The sequence below is a fragment of the Aotus nancymaae genome, unplaced genomic scaffold, assembly GCF_030222135.1.
Source record: "Aotus nancymaae isolate 86718 unplaced genomic scaffold, 86718_ANA_hifiasm-v0.15.2.pri h1tg000036l, whole genome shotgun sequence".
In the NCBI taxonomy this organism is placed as follows: Eukaryota; Metazoa; Chordata; class Mammalia; order Primates; family Aotidae; genus Aotus; species Aotus nancymaae.
The window spans coordinates 36,321,803-36,336,268 of record NW_026988450.1 but is presented as its reverse complement, the minus strand read 5'-3'; the positions used below and the strand labels follow the sequence as shown (position 1 = coordinate 36,336,268).

Here is a 14,466-nt window from a genome sequence, read left to right as displayed (position 1 = left end):
AAGCATGGATGAAAGCACTAATACTTTTAAGGTAAAGACGTTAGTTTTAAGCTATGCTACATATCAGTAAACCTATTAACCAATATTATATAGTCTCCTTAATAATCAATATTCTTAAACAGCCATGGTGCAACTTAATATTTTGAAAACTAATACATGCTGCTCTAAATGACAGAATTTTTTTTTTTTTTTTTTTTTGAGATGGAGTTTCGCTCTAATTACCCAGGCTGAAGTGCAACGGCGCGATCTCCGCTCACTACAACCTCCGCCTCCTGGGTTCAGGCAATTCTCCTGCCTCAGCCTCCTGAGTACCTGGGATTACAGGCACGCGCCACCGTGCCCAGCTAATTTTTTGTATTTTTAGTAGAGACGGGGTTTCACCATGTTGACCAGGATGATCTCGATCTGTTGACCTCGTGATCCACCCGCCTCGGCCTCCCAAAGTGCTGGGATTACAGGCGTGAGCCACCGCACCCGGTAATGACAGAATTTTAAAAGCAGTGGAAGAATTCTATAGCCCAAACTCATTTGACTGTAACGAGTAGAACACATTCAAGCCAACTAACATACAAAAGATGTTATGTTCCAGAGGATACACAAGATAATGTAGTAGATAATCAGGGTATGACCTAATGGGAACTGAATCTGGTGCCAGATACATCAGGAACGAAGGGTGCTAGGTCTTTACAGGGAAAACTATGCAGTCTTTGTCATGCTGCTGACTTTGTTTTTCCTTCCATTATCAGCTCAATTCTTCCATAATCTCATCTTGTATAATACCTAGTAAATGTGGGAGCCCCAAAGCCCAAGTTTACATAATTTTATAATTCAAGAAACTAGCAGTTGACTCCATTATTTGACAAAGTTTATATTATTCATTGAGAAAGAATGATTGGTTTATCCACACGTATAAATTGGTTTATATTAGGTTAAAGGTATATCTCTGGTCAAATTAAATCAATTAAGGAACTGTACCTTCTAGGTCTGTCAGAGGGATACATAAATAAAATATTTTGGTACAAGAATTGAGCCAAGGAAACTCAGATTTGATTATTCATACTAAGTGCTAGATGCCACCTCACAGAATTTGCAATTGCATGTTATTTCATGCAGCCTTCACAGAAATTTCTACCAGAAAGGTAGACTTGCCAAAATTTTACAAATGAGAAAATGATGTCTCAGAAAAATTAAGCAATTGACATTGCCAGGATTTTAGCTAAGGTCTGTCTAGCTTGATAAAAAAAGTAGAAATGGATAATTACCTTATTATAAGTTTCTGCTATTATTTTTAAGTCACAAGGCAAAACTCAGAATTGTGCAAAATTTCTCTCAATTTTCTAGTTGTGAAACTAGAGGGACATCATTTTGTCATAATAAATGCATTATTATTCAAGTTTTTATACCAACCTTACATTACCTAGAACATGATGTTGCATTTAGCAAATCAAGCAAACAATTTATAGCAGGGAAAATAATATGTAGCCAAAACAAAATTAGGAATCAGTTCTGCCTAAAGAATTATTATAACATTATATTTAAATAGCAAAAACATAATAGCAGCATGTAAGAGAGTGGTCATTAAGTAGGCAGATTTTATTTGAAATGCAGTTGTCTCTCTCTACCTCAAGTAACTGTAAAAGACAGGAATCCAGAGTGGGAAAATGCCATCTCTGACCTTCAGCAGACTTTGACATGTAATAAAACTTTTCTGTTTTTATTTCTAACATTTCAACAAAGAGGCACACTTTTGTAAAGAGGGTGCAGAAATACCATGTGATTCCATTTCAGTAATTATGATAGCCATAAAAGAATTATTGTTTCCTTTTCTTTGTACCTTCAGAGAGACCTCAGGAGGGACAGCTGAAAAAGTAATGTCAAATTGATCTACAGGATGTAATTTAAAAGGTCCTGCTGTTATCAGGTTTTCCTAAAGAAGAATGCCCTCAAGAGTTGACATATTTTCGTTACAGTATTTACACAAAGCTGCGAAACCTCAATGATAGTGATAGAAATAACACTGTGTCTGGGTTCATCGAGCAAAAACATTTAAAACTAAGGGTCTGAAAAGGGATGATCAAATGATATCTATCATTTATTCTGTAAATGTGGTAAAATATATTCATACTTTGTTATTGTTAAATGAGTCATATTCTGTAATAAATCAAACTTGGTCATGATGTATAGTGCTTTCTATATATTTCTGGATTCAATATACTTACATATTGCTTTGATATATATAATATATATAACATATTTATTAATAAGATTGGCTAGTAATTTCTTATTTTGTAAAGTCCTTGTCAGGTTTCAATTTAAAGTTTATCATGGGCTAATTAAACAATTTTAGGGCCATTTTCTCTCTTGTCCTTTAGAAGGGTTTCTGTAGGATTGGCATCTCTTCCTTAAATGTTTCATAGAATTCACAGGAATTCATACTTTAAACCAAATGGAATTCATACTTTAAACCAAATTATGGGAATATTTTAAATTACACATTCAGTTTATTCAACAGACATAAAATTAATCACACAGTCTATTTCATATTGTGAAGACTTCCTGGGATTACTGTATCAATTTCATTACTCTTTTCAGAGCCATCCTGTGATTTTGCTGATGATCTCCACTGTTGGGCTATAAAACTCATTCTGAATATTTCGTTTGAAATTTTTTGAAATGAGTTTTGTGGCACAGAATCAGTTTCTATAAATATGTAACAACATTTTATCCAAATCTTACACATTCTTATTAAGATATACATACAATAAAATTCACCCCTTTAAACTGTACAATTTAGTGGCTTTCAGTGTATTCAGACAACTGTGGAACCGTATCTAATTCCAGAATACTTTCATACTGAAGACAAATACTGTACCAATTATCATTCACTTTCCATCCCTACTTCTCTTTAGATCTTAGCAAACACTAATTTTTCTATGATTTGCCTATTCTAGACATGTTATATAAATGCAGTTGCACAATATTTAGCTTTTTGTGTGTGACTTTATTTTAAGATTCATCTATATTGTCTGTAGCATAAATCAGTATTTCATTAACTTTTATGAATAAATAATTATATATATACCTATAATATGGACAGTTCATAATTTCTTTATTCATCAGTTGGTGAAGATTTAGGTTGTTTACACTTTGGCACTGTTACGAGAATGCTGCTATAAACATTCATGTAAAAGCTTTTGTGCAGACATATGTTTTCGATTCTTAGTGTATACATAGAAGTGGAATTGCCGGGTCACATAAGAAGTCAATGGTTTGCTTTTTGAAGACTGCCAAAGTATTTTCCAAAACAGCTGCATCATTTTACATTTTCATCAACTATGTACAAGGGTTTCAATTTCTTCACATATTCACAACTTTTATTACTGTCTGTATTTTATATTTTGATATCCTAGTGGATGTAAAATGGTATCACAATGTTATATGATTTGCTTTTCTCCCAATTTGAAGAAATTTGTATTAAAATTGTTTGCCTATTTTTAAATAAGGTATTTTTGTTTTATTGTTGAAGTGTAATAGTTTTGAATATATTCTAGATACTAGATCCTAATCGTATATGTAATTTGTGAATATTTTTTCCTGTTTTATAGGTCATCTTTTAATTTTCTTGATGGAGTCCTTTGAAACATGGAAGTTTTTAATTTGTATAAAGTCCAGTTTATGTAGTCTTTCTTTGGTTGCTTGTGCTTTAAGTATCATATCCTGGAAACCATTGCCTAGTGCAAGGTTATAAATATTTATATCTATGCTTCCTTCTAAGAGTTTTATAGACTTGTTACATTTAGAGATTTGGAGCATTTAATTTATATACATGGTATAAGGTTGGGCTCCAAATTCATTTTTTTGCATGTGAATATTTGTCTCAGGACCATTTGTTGAAATTGTACTGGTATTCTTGTTGAAAATCAATTGATCATAAACGTGTGGGTTTATTTCTGGACTCTCAATTATATTCTATTAGTCCATATGTCTATCCTTATACCATCACCACACAAGTATGACTAATGCAGATGTATATTCTGAAAGTGTGAGTGTTCTTACTTTTATATTATTTTTCAAGATGGTTTTGACTGTTCTGGGTCCTTAATATTTCCATATTGATTTTAAGATCAGTTATCAATTTCTGCAAAAAGAGAGCAGGAATTTTTTTTTCTTTTTTTTGAGACAGAGTCTTGCTTTGTCACCAGGTGCCAGGTGCCAGGCTGGAGTACAGTGGTGCGATCTTGGCTCACTGCAGCCTCCACCTCCCGGGTTCAAGCAATTCTCCTGCCTCAGCCTCCTGAGTAGCTGGGACTACAGACGCGCACCACCACATCCAGCTAATTTTTATATTTTAGTAGAGACGGGGTTTCACCACATTGGCCAGGATGGTCTCAATCTCTTGACCTCGTGATCCACCCGCCTCAGCCTCCCAAAGTGCTAGGATTACAGGCGTGAGCCACCGCGCCCGGCCGAGAGCAGGAATTTTAATATGAATTATGGCAAATCTATAGATCAATTCACACATAATGTCTTTCTATTTATTTAGGCTTTCTCTAAGTTATTTCAATAATATTCTGTAGTTTTCCATACCCAAGTTACACATTTTTTGAAAAATATATTTCTAAGTACATTGTTATTTTTGAGGCTATCATAAATGAATTTTATTAATTTCATTTTAGGCTTTTTAGACCATTCTTTGCTAGTGTATAGAAACATAAGTGATTATTGTATATTTATCATGTATATTGCAATATTGCCAAACTCACTAACTGGCTTTAATGTGTGTGTGTGTGTATGTGTGTGTATGTGTGATTTTTAAATGATTTTCTATATACACAATTATGTCATCAGCAAAGAGAGGTAATGTTACTTCTCTTCCAATCTGGATGCCTTTTCTTTCGTTTACTTGCCGAATTTCCCAGGAGGTGATTTTTATCAGGTTGAGGAAATTCTCTTTTGTTTCTAGTTCTTTCAGTACTTTTTTTCATCAAAGGGATCATGTGGGTGATATGGTTTGGCTGTGTCACCACCCAAATCTCATCATGAAATGTAGCTCCCACAAACCCCACATCATGGGAGGGACCTGGTAGAAGAGGGCTTTTCCTGTGCTGTTCTTGTGATAGTGAATAAGTCTCATGAGATCTGATGGCTTTATAAAGGGCAGTTCCCCTGCACATACTGTCTTGCCTGCAGCTATATAAGATGTGTCTTTGCTCTTCTTTTGCCTTCCACCATGATTATGAAAGCCTCCCCAGCCATGTGGAACTGTGAGTCCATTAAACCTCTTTTTCTTTATGAATTACCCAGTCTTGGGTATTTCCTTATTAGTAGCATGAGAACAGACTAATACAGTGTGTTTTTTTCTTTATCCTATCAGTATAGTGTATTACAATGATTCATATTAAAATGAAATAATACTTGATATTGCATTCATGTATTACACTGAATTTCAGATACAGACTGCATTTCTGTTCATTCTACTTGGACATGGTGTATAATCCTTTTTACATGGTGCAGAATTAAGTTTGCTGAGAATTTTTACATCTGTATTCATAAAAATGTTGACCTGTAGTTTTCTTATCTTCTAACATCTTCATCTGTTTTTTGTAATACTTATAGAATGCATTGGAAAATGTTCCCTTTTTTGGCTAACCTATTAGCTGCCTCAATTTTTATCCACAGCCTTCAGGAGCTATCAGTGTAAACAATTGCTTGCTGTTTTCAACCAACACCCCTGGGGAAGAAGGCTTTGCACTGGGTGGACTGAGTCATGTAACAATGACAACATTTCAAGTTGAGTCTTCCAGAAAATGACCAAACGTGTCAAAGAAGGATGCTTGTCCGAGAGTGAAGCATTAAAGGATCTCCAACCCTGTTCTTGTCTCTCCAGTGACTGTTACACTTCCAGTTTTTTCCATGATTCCATTTTTTCCATGATTGGTTATTTTTCAAGGCTTCCCCAGAGCTGGATAGGGAATGTGGTTATAGGACAAGCTAAAATGCTACATAATCCATTGGTCTCACTGACATTCATCTATTTTTCTTGAATAAATGCTCTCCAGATTGCTGCAAGCCTTGTTTAATTTGCAAATAACTGAAAACAAAATAGAATGTTTGAAAGTTTTTATTTTGTCATTTATTGCTGATGGTAGCTTCCTACTTATTTGTATCTTCTTATTCTGTTATATATTATTGATTAAAATTGTGGATTTTTTGTGTTTTCATCAAATTTTGCTTTATCTGGTTTGAAGATATATTGTTAAAAATATACAAATATGAAATTTTTATATAATTCTGAGAACACTGTTATATTGAGAAAATGTTCCAACGTATTTATAGTAAAGTTTTTCCCCCTTGAAATCTATTTTTGAGTGTGTGTGGATGCAATTTTTTTTGTTACTGTCCATATATTTTTTAAAACTTTTATTTCCAATATTTTTATATTATTTGTTTTTTAAAAGCAGTACGTAGTTGAAATTTGTTTTGATTCATATTTGGTTTCTATTTTTCCATTTTGGGTTATATACACTTTTATTTTCTCCATTTGTCTCATCTTACATCTTTTTATTATTCTGTTTGATAATTTATATATATTTTCACAGCGTTTTAAGCAGGAGGTTTATCTAAATGACATAGTCCTTTAAGAAAGAAAACAATTCTAATTTCTTGAAGTTTGGACAGGAATCTAGAATGTTCATTAATGCTGGCTTGAAAAGAAGTAAATAGAAAGACAAGAAGAAAGCTTAACAAGTGTGTAATTAGATTTCTAGGACAAGTTTCAGCAACAACTAGTCATTCCACATGCCTTGTTCAACACAGAAAAGAGTAAACAATACTGTAGTGTTATGGTGACACTCAAAGGATTGCACAGATGCATACATAGGTTCTGAGAGTGCTCCTTGATAGGGATACTTGAAATTTCACCAGTAGGTAACATTTCAGGAGCTTAAAACAGACCAATGTATGACAATCTTCAGAAATAAGCTATGACCCCAAAAGATTCTGTGATGCAATGGTTCTAAAGTGCTCAGGCCAGCAGCAGCAGTACCTAGGATTCTGTTATAATACAAATCCCTGGAACTCAACCTAGACTTACTGAATTAGACGGTCTAAGTATGGGTACCAGTAATTTATATGCTCTCAGAGTTCCTTTAGTGCTCCTGGAGAAAACAACGACTACAGGGAAAACTAATGCCACAGATTCTAAAGCAGGTGCAGACTGCGGAGAGAGCACCTTTGGGGCTACGCTCAGATCCTTGTGATACAGCAGTGAGTTCCAGCTATTGCTCACATTTCTTGCCATATGCAGAAATGGCACTGAGCAGGTCCCTCATCATTTTGGCTAAGAAACATATCTGCAGCATCCAGTCACCTACTTCTCTGAGGAATTAGGGGAATAATAGTTTCAGGTCTGACCTATAAGTCATTTGAGGAAATCCTGCCTGTGAAGCTCTGTGTTTATCATAAGATGGATTCTCCATTCAAACAACATACCTCAAGCAGCTTGCAAAATAGGATAAAAAATAATGTGTACAAATTATTTTTAAAATTAAATAAGAAAACACATTTTTTACTTTATTTTTCAAGTCACACTAGTAATTTTGAAACAAACTAAAGTTATAAAGAAAAATATGTAACAATGATAACCAGTAATGTTTGATTAACAGTTGTGGTAATAGTACAAAATGATATATTATTATTATATAAGATATATTAGATAAGTTGTAGTATTAGCATATGCCAACCAATCCCTGCTTTCTTAACCTTCCAACCACATACAGCCAGTACCTATTAATTTCCAAGTGTGTACATTGCAGATGCATTAAGCTAGAATAGCAAAAACAAAGCCAAACAAAAAAGAAGAATTCTGACCACTTGGCAAATATAATAATATTTTAAGCATTTATGCCTTCAGTGGACAAGCTGTTTAGGCTCCCTGATTAAAATTCAAGGGTTTTAACTGAATTATAGTATAAAATCCACCAAGGTAAATACCTGAAACAAAATGACACTAGGTATTAAAAATTAAACCATCTTTTAAGTGAATGAAGACTTCTATCATTTTAAAACACAGCTATATAAATTTAAAAGGAGTAACCATGAAAAAAATAGAATTTTGGGATCCCAAAACTCACTAAGCAAAAGGGAAAGTTAAGCTTGGAAACTGAGTCACACAATACTACCTTCCTTTTATTTCCACATAGCTGTAATTTGATAACCCTGTGTCATAGCTTCATCCATAAGCCAGGTTCCCACAAGGACATAAGGCCGCGTATCTCCCCACATGGTCTCTCTCACAATTGTTCACTAGGAACAATTGAGAGCCCCTTGTCAGCCCCTAAAGCTTTTAGAATACATACCTTCCTATGAACTAGCCCTAAACCTGAGTTCTATTTTATCTCACCTGAAGATTTCAATTACTAGCTTATCTTCACAGGTACAGGACAAGGACAGGACCAGAAATCATCCCTTCACCTACACTGAGTCAAATTCATAACTGACTTTTTCTCTATTCTTTCTTTTCCCATTTTTACTTTATCTTATGTAAGAGCCTTACAAGAAAGTAACCATTTGTGTCACTGTCTAAGCCACTTCTTTTGTCTTCTACTTGGTGTTTCCCCTTTAAACACTGAAGTGCCCCAAATCTTTGGAAAAGAACATGTCACAGATACTCCTGTGACTGTTTTTTCCTGGATGAATCCTCAGACTTTAGCTAAATAAACCTTTCTCAATTGAGGCACGTGTCTGAGTCACTTTTTGCTTAACACAAGAAACACAAATGTGCAAAGATAGTTTCTGTAGGCATAGTGAAGTTCCTATTTCTCTTGGTGGTCTTTCTTGGTGACGTTTAGCCTCATGTGCACTCAGGAAATAATTATTTGAACAGGGATCATGTGGGTAAGTGTCTTTCAAAGCATGAACACATAGGCATGTTTTAATAAAATCACTTGTGCATGAAAGGCACATTTCTTTTTATCTGATGTTTAAGAAGCAAATCCTGGCCATATTTAGTAACCAGAAGTGACATACTGACATAGTATTACTTTTCTCTTTTTGTTAATTTTATATTTTGCTTTGAATACAAATGTCATTTCATCTTAGTTTGAATATTTAGAAGGAACACACATACCAAAACACATGATATATCAAGGATTGGATATTAGATGATTATGGAGATTATATACATAAATGAATAGCATTTTTCCAATTTGCCCTAAGCAGACAAAATGAAGGAGAACAGCCTCTCAATTTGACATGAAAAACAACAACAAAAAAACTCAGGTTCCTTAATTTTTTTCTAAACATTTCAGCATTTTAAATCTAGGATACTAAAGTAATTCCTGATTATCAAAAAAAGGGTATTTGTGCCCCCAAAGCACGAATGAATGTTAAGGTAATCCCTAGAAAATTTCACTGAGTTGCAATACTCAACTGTACGTTTATTAACATATTTCCAAGGAACATCTTATTTGGTTGGATATAAATTAACAACTTTTGGCAATAATACAATGTTTGTGAGTAGAATGCATTTTAAATATATGTGTGAATGAAATAAATATATATATAAAAGATACAGCTAGGCTAATCCTGCCTACAAAATGCTTGGGCAAAGCTATAGAAAGGAAAAAAGTGGAATTTTTTAGTGAATCAAAAGTTAAACATAGGGTTGTAAGAAATTCTGTTGTTTCTTCACTCCGTAAATATATTTAGCTTCAACTATATGCTAGAAATGAAGACAAGTAAAACATCGCCTCTGATCTTGGATGGCCATACACTCTATTGTTAGAGACAGGTAAATAAAGAAATAATAAAATGAAATATGAAAAATGCAAGGATACCTGTATTTCTGGAGTTATTGCAGATTTTGTTCCAGATCATCAAGTATATTAAAGTGACTCACACAAATTTTGGTTTCCCAGAATATATAAAAGTTATGTTTAAACAACACTGTAGTGTATAGTCTATTACGTGCAATAGCATTATTTCTAAAAATGTACATACATCAATTCAAAAACACTTTCTTGCAAAAAAAAAAATGCTAACAATCATCTTAGCTTTCAGTGAGTCATAATCTTTTTGTTGATGGAGGGTCTTTCCTTGATGTGAACAGCTGCAGATTGATCAGGGTGGTAGTAGCTAAAAGTTGGGGTGGCTGTAGTAGTTTCTCAAAATAAGACAACAATGAAACAATAAAATTTGCTCATCAATTGACCTTAAGATTCCTCTGTAGCAGCAATGCTGTTTGCTGGCATTTTACCCACAGTACAACTTCTTTCAAAACTGTAGTCAGTCCTCTCTAATCCTGTCATCACTTCATTAACTAAGTTTATGGAATATTCTAAATTTTTTTGTGGTGATTTCAACAAGGTTCACATCATCTTCAGTAGGAGTTGATCCATTTCAAGAAACCACTTTCTTTGCTTATTTATAAGAAGCATCACCTCATGCATTCAAATTTTATTGTGAGATTGTAGCAATTTAGTTACTCCTGTTAATGTTGACATATCGACCTCCTTCCATGAATCACTACATTCTTAATGGCATCCAGAATAGTGAATTATTTACAGAAGGTTTTCATTTGCTTTGCCCAGAACCATCAGAGAAATCACAATCTATGGGAGCTATAGCCTATTGAAAAGTATTTATATAATATGACTTGAAAGTCCATATTACTTTTTGATTCATGGACTGCAGAATAACTGTTGTGGTAGCAGGCATGTACATCTCCATCATACTTCTTAGTTGACTATGTGCCTTGTAAATGAAATGAAACTTTTCTTCTGAGCAGTAGGTCTCTATTCTGGGCTTAAAATATTCAGTAAACCGTGTTGTAAACAGATGTGCTGTCATCCAGGCTTTTATGTTCCATTTATGTAGCATAGGAAGAGTACATTTAACTTAATTCTTTTTTTTTTTTTTTGAGATGAAGTCTTGCTCTGTCACCCAGGCTGGATTGCAGTGGCACAATCTTGGCTTACTGCAACCTCCCTCTCCCAGGTTCAAGCAGTTCTTCTGCCTCAGTCTCCTGAGTAGCTTGGACTACAGTTGTGCACTATCACACCTGGCTAATTTTTTCTATTTTAGTAAAGATGGGGTTTCACTGTGTTGCCCAGGCTGGTCTCAAACTACTGAGCTCTGGTAATCTGCCTGCTTTGGCCTCCCAAAGTGCTAGAATTACAGGCATGAGCCCCTGCACCAGCCGACTTAATTCCTTAGCTTAATGCTTAAGCCCTAGGGTTTTCAGAATGGTAAATGAGGATTGGCTTTAACTTGAAGTCGTCAGCTTCATTAGGCCCTAACAGGAGAATCAGCCTATTATTTCAAGCTTTAAAACCAGTCATTGACTTCTCTTCTCCGGCTATGGAAGTTGAAGATGGCATATTCTTCCAAAATTGGGCTGTTGTGTCTATATTGAAAATCTATTGTTTACTGTAGCCATTTTAATCAAAGATCTTAGCTAGATCTCCCGATAATTTGCTGCAGGTTCTACATCAGAACTTGCCGCTTTACCTTACATTTTTATGTATGGAGATGGCTTATTTCCTTAAACTTCATGAACAAACTTCTGTTAACTTTAAAACTCCTGCAGCATCCTCACCTCTCTCAGCCTTTATAGAATTGAATACTCTTTAAATATTGAATGTTCTTAAAGCTTTCTCTATATTAGCAGTAAGACTGTTGCTTTCTTATTATTTGCATGTTTACTGGAGTAAAACTTTTAATTTCCTTCAAGAACTTTTCCTTTGCATTCAAAACTTGGCGACTATTTAGCTAAAGAGTTCTGGCTTTCAGCCTTTCTCAGCTTTCAACATGCCTTCCTCATTAAGCTTAATCATTTCTACATTTTGATTTAAAGTGAGAGAAGTGCAACCCTTCCTTTCACTTGAACACTTGAGACCACTCTATGGTTGTTAATTGGCCTAATTTGAATATTGTTGGGTCTTAGGGAACAGGGAGGTGTGAGAAGAGGGAGAGAGATGAAGGAATGACACACTGGTGAAGGAGTCAAAACACAAGCATTTACTGATTCGGTTTGCAGTCTTACATGGATGCAGGTCATTGCACCCTGAAACAATTACAGTAGTAACATCAAAGATCGTAATCCCAAATCATGATAAAAGATGTAGTGATAATGAGAAGCTTGAGCTATTGAGAGAATTACTAAAATTTGACACAGAGACACAAAATTAGCCCATACTATTGGAAAAATTGTGCTCATCGACTTCCTTGATGCAGGGCTGTCACCAACCTCTAATTTGTTTTTAAAAATGCAACATCTCTGAAGCATGATATGGTGAAGCACAATAAAATGAGGAATGAGTACAGGTATGCCTGCACTATCATAAATACTGAGAAACAAAAAGAGAAAATCAGCCCAGAGTCCGTGAAAAGAATTCATAAAGACAATTAAATAGAATACCAAGTTTAAGTAGCATGAGTTGGAATTCTATTATTTCACTTGTTTAAAAAATTATGTATTATATATATATATATACACACATATATATGCACACACATATATATTTAAAAATAAAGCAACAAATTAAGAACTAGATAGGTGGGATTAACCAAAAGGTTAGACACAATTAGTGAAATGGAGATAGCACAGGAGAAAATGCTCAGTTTGAAGCATAGGAAGAAAATTGGTTGAAAAATACTGAGAAAACAATGCCAAAACAGGTCTGACAAACATGGAATTATAGTCCCATGAAGAAAGGGGACAATGAAGCAGAAGCAATGTTTGAGGAGGTAATTGCCAAGAATTCAAACAATAGGAAATAATATTAAGGCAGATTATGGAATTAAAGGAGAAAGATAATCAACAAAGAAGAATATTTAGAAGACGATGCAGAAAGTTATCTTGAAAACGATAGAGTACAGATATTTCTAAAAGAACAAAAAAGATGCTATTCATAAAACAAAAAGAATTGTAAGTTGGACTGTATGAAAATTAAGAAGATCTCATCTAACGATAACACTAAGACAATTAAAAAGCCAACCCAAAAGGGAGAGGATATTTGCTAAATCTAACTCATGTATATCAATAATTTAAAATCTACAAATCAATAAAAAATACAAAGCAGTCATTATTCAAATGAGTAAATAAATTAAATAGGCACTTCTTCAAGAGCATATCCATATTACAAATACATGTATTTTAAAATTATTTAGCCTTATTATTCTGAAAGGTAATACAAATTGAAAGTGAGATAGGGTTATCTACTTACATAAATTGCTAAAAGAAAAAAAAAGAATAGTTGACAAGGATTGAAAGCAACAGGAATTTTTAGACAGATGGTTGAAGTGAAAATCCATATAAATCAATTTGAAAAATGTTTCTCAGTATTTACTGAAGCTGAACATATATATTAACTATAATTTAGAAATTTCATTCTGAGATACAGGCCCACTTGAAATATATGCAATAAAAGCATTAACTAGAATGCAGGAATGTTCTTCACAGTACTTTTTCATAACAGACCCAAACTAGAAACAATACCGATACCTATCAACAATAAAATCATATAGCATATGACTAAAAAAGGGTATTTTACAACAATTAAGTACTGACTACTGACATAAGCAACATGGATGAATCTTGCAAACACAAAAGTGAATAAAGGAGGCCATATACTAAATGAAACACTATGTTTCTTATATTAATTTTAAAACAAGTAAAACTTACTCATATTACCAGTGAGAAAGGTGATGAACTTTGAAGATACAGATAAGTGTAGTAATTAAGTACCTGAAAGAGTTCAAGGAAGGGCTTCTAGGGTGTTGTCACTTGTTTTATGATTCATATGGTGATTAAAAAATTGATTCATTTTATAAAAATTCACTTATGATCTGTGTACTTCTGTATGTATGTATGTATGTATGATAGCCTTCAGGTAAAAACAAAGTTTATTATGAGAAAAAAATGTTATTCATTGATTTTATAGTTAAACCTATAAAGGATAACTTCCTCCAGAGTAAATTGCAAAATACTTTGGAATAACAAGATTATCCAAACTCTACTGATACTCATTTTAAAAGTCTGGTTCATACCTTAGTTCTCAATCTGGGGCTGTGGGCTATGGGCAGCCATGGAGATATTATTTAACAGTGCCATGTGAATTAATATGTAAACTAGTATTATCTTTAGTGAAAGAATATATTTAATTAACGCATGTTATTTTTTAATGCATTGAGGATTTACTGTGATTAATGCAAACTTACTTAAAATGTTTGAATTTATAGTAGCTTTTTCTATTAGGTTATTTTGTCAATCAATAGTTACTAATAATATCATATTACAGATGTTTATGGACAATTTCCATGTTTAAAAAGTTTCCCCATACATTAACAAAGATTGGAATCAGTGGCTTAGATGATACATTTGGATATAGATCATTAAATTAATGATCTTTTAAATTCCCTCTTGTTTATATGATTAAGATAGATTTCAAATGATATAAGCAATCA

General features: G+C 33.6%; 1 protein-coding gene and 1 long non-coding RNA gene across 3 annotated transcripts in view; one reads left to right on the top strand and one right to left on the bottom strand.

Annotated features, from left to right (window-relative positions):
* Positions 1 to 5,759, top strand: part of LOC135278024 (uncharacterized) — a 318,342-nt gene extending 312,583 nt beyond the window's left edge. The window contains exon 4 of the long non-coding RNA XR_010345573.1: positions 5,680 to 5,759. This is a non-coding gene — a long non-coding RNA (uncharacterized LOC135278024). The remainder of the gene's footprint in view (positions 1 to 5,679) is intronic.
* The window catches only part of CNBD1 (cyclic nucleotide binding domain containing 1), a 610,026-nt gene that overhangs the window by 116,404 nt on the left and 479,156 nt on the right, over positions 1 to 14,466 (bottom strand). The gene's annotated exons all lie outside the window — the stretch shown is intronic.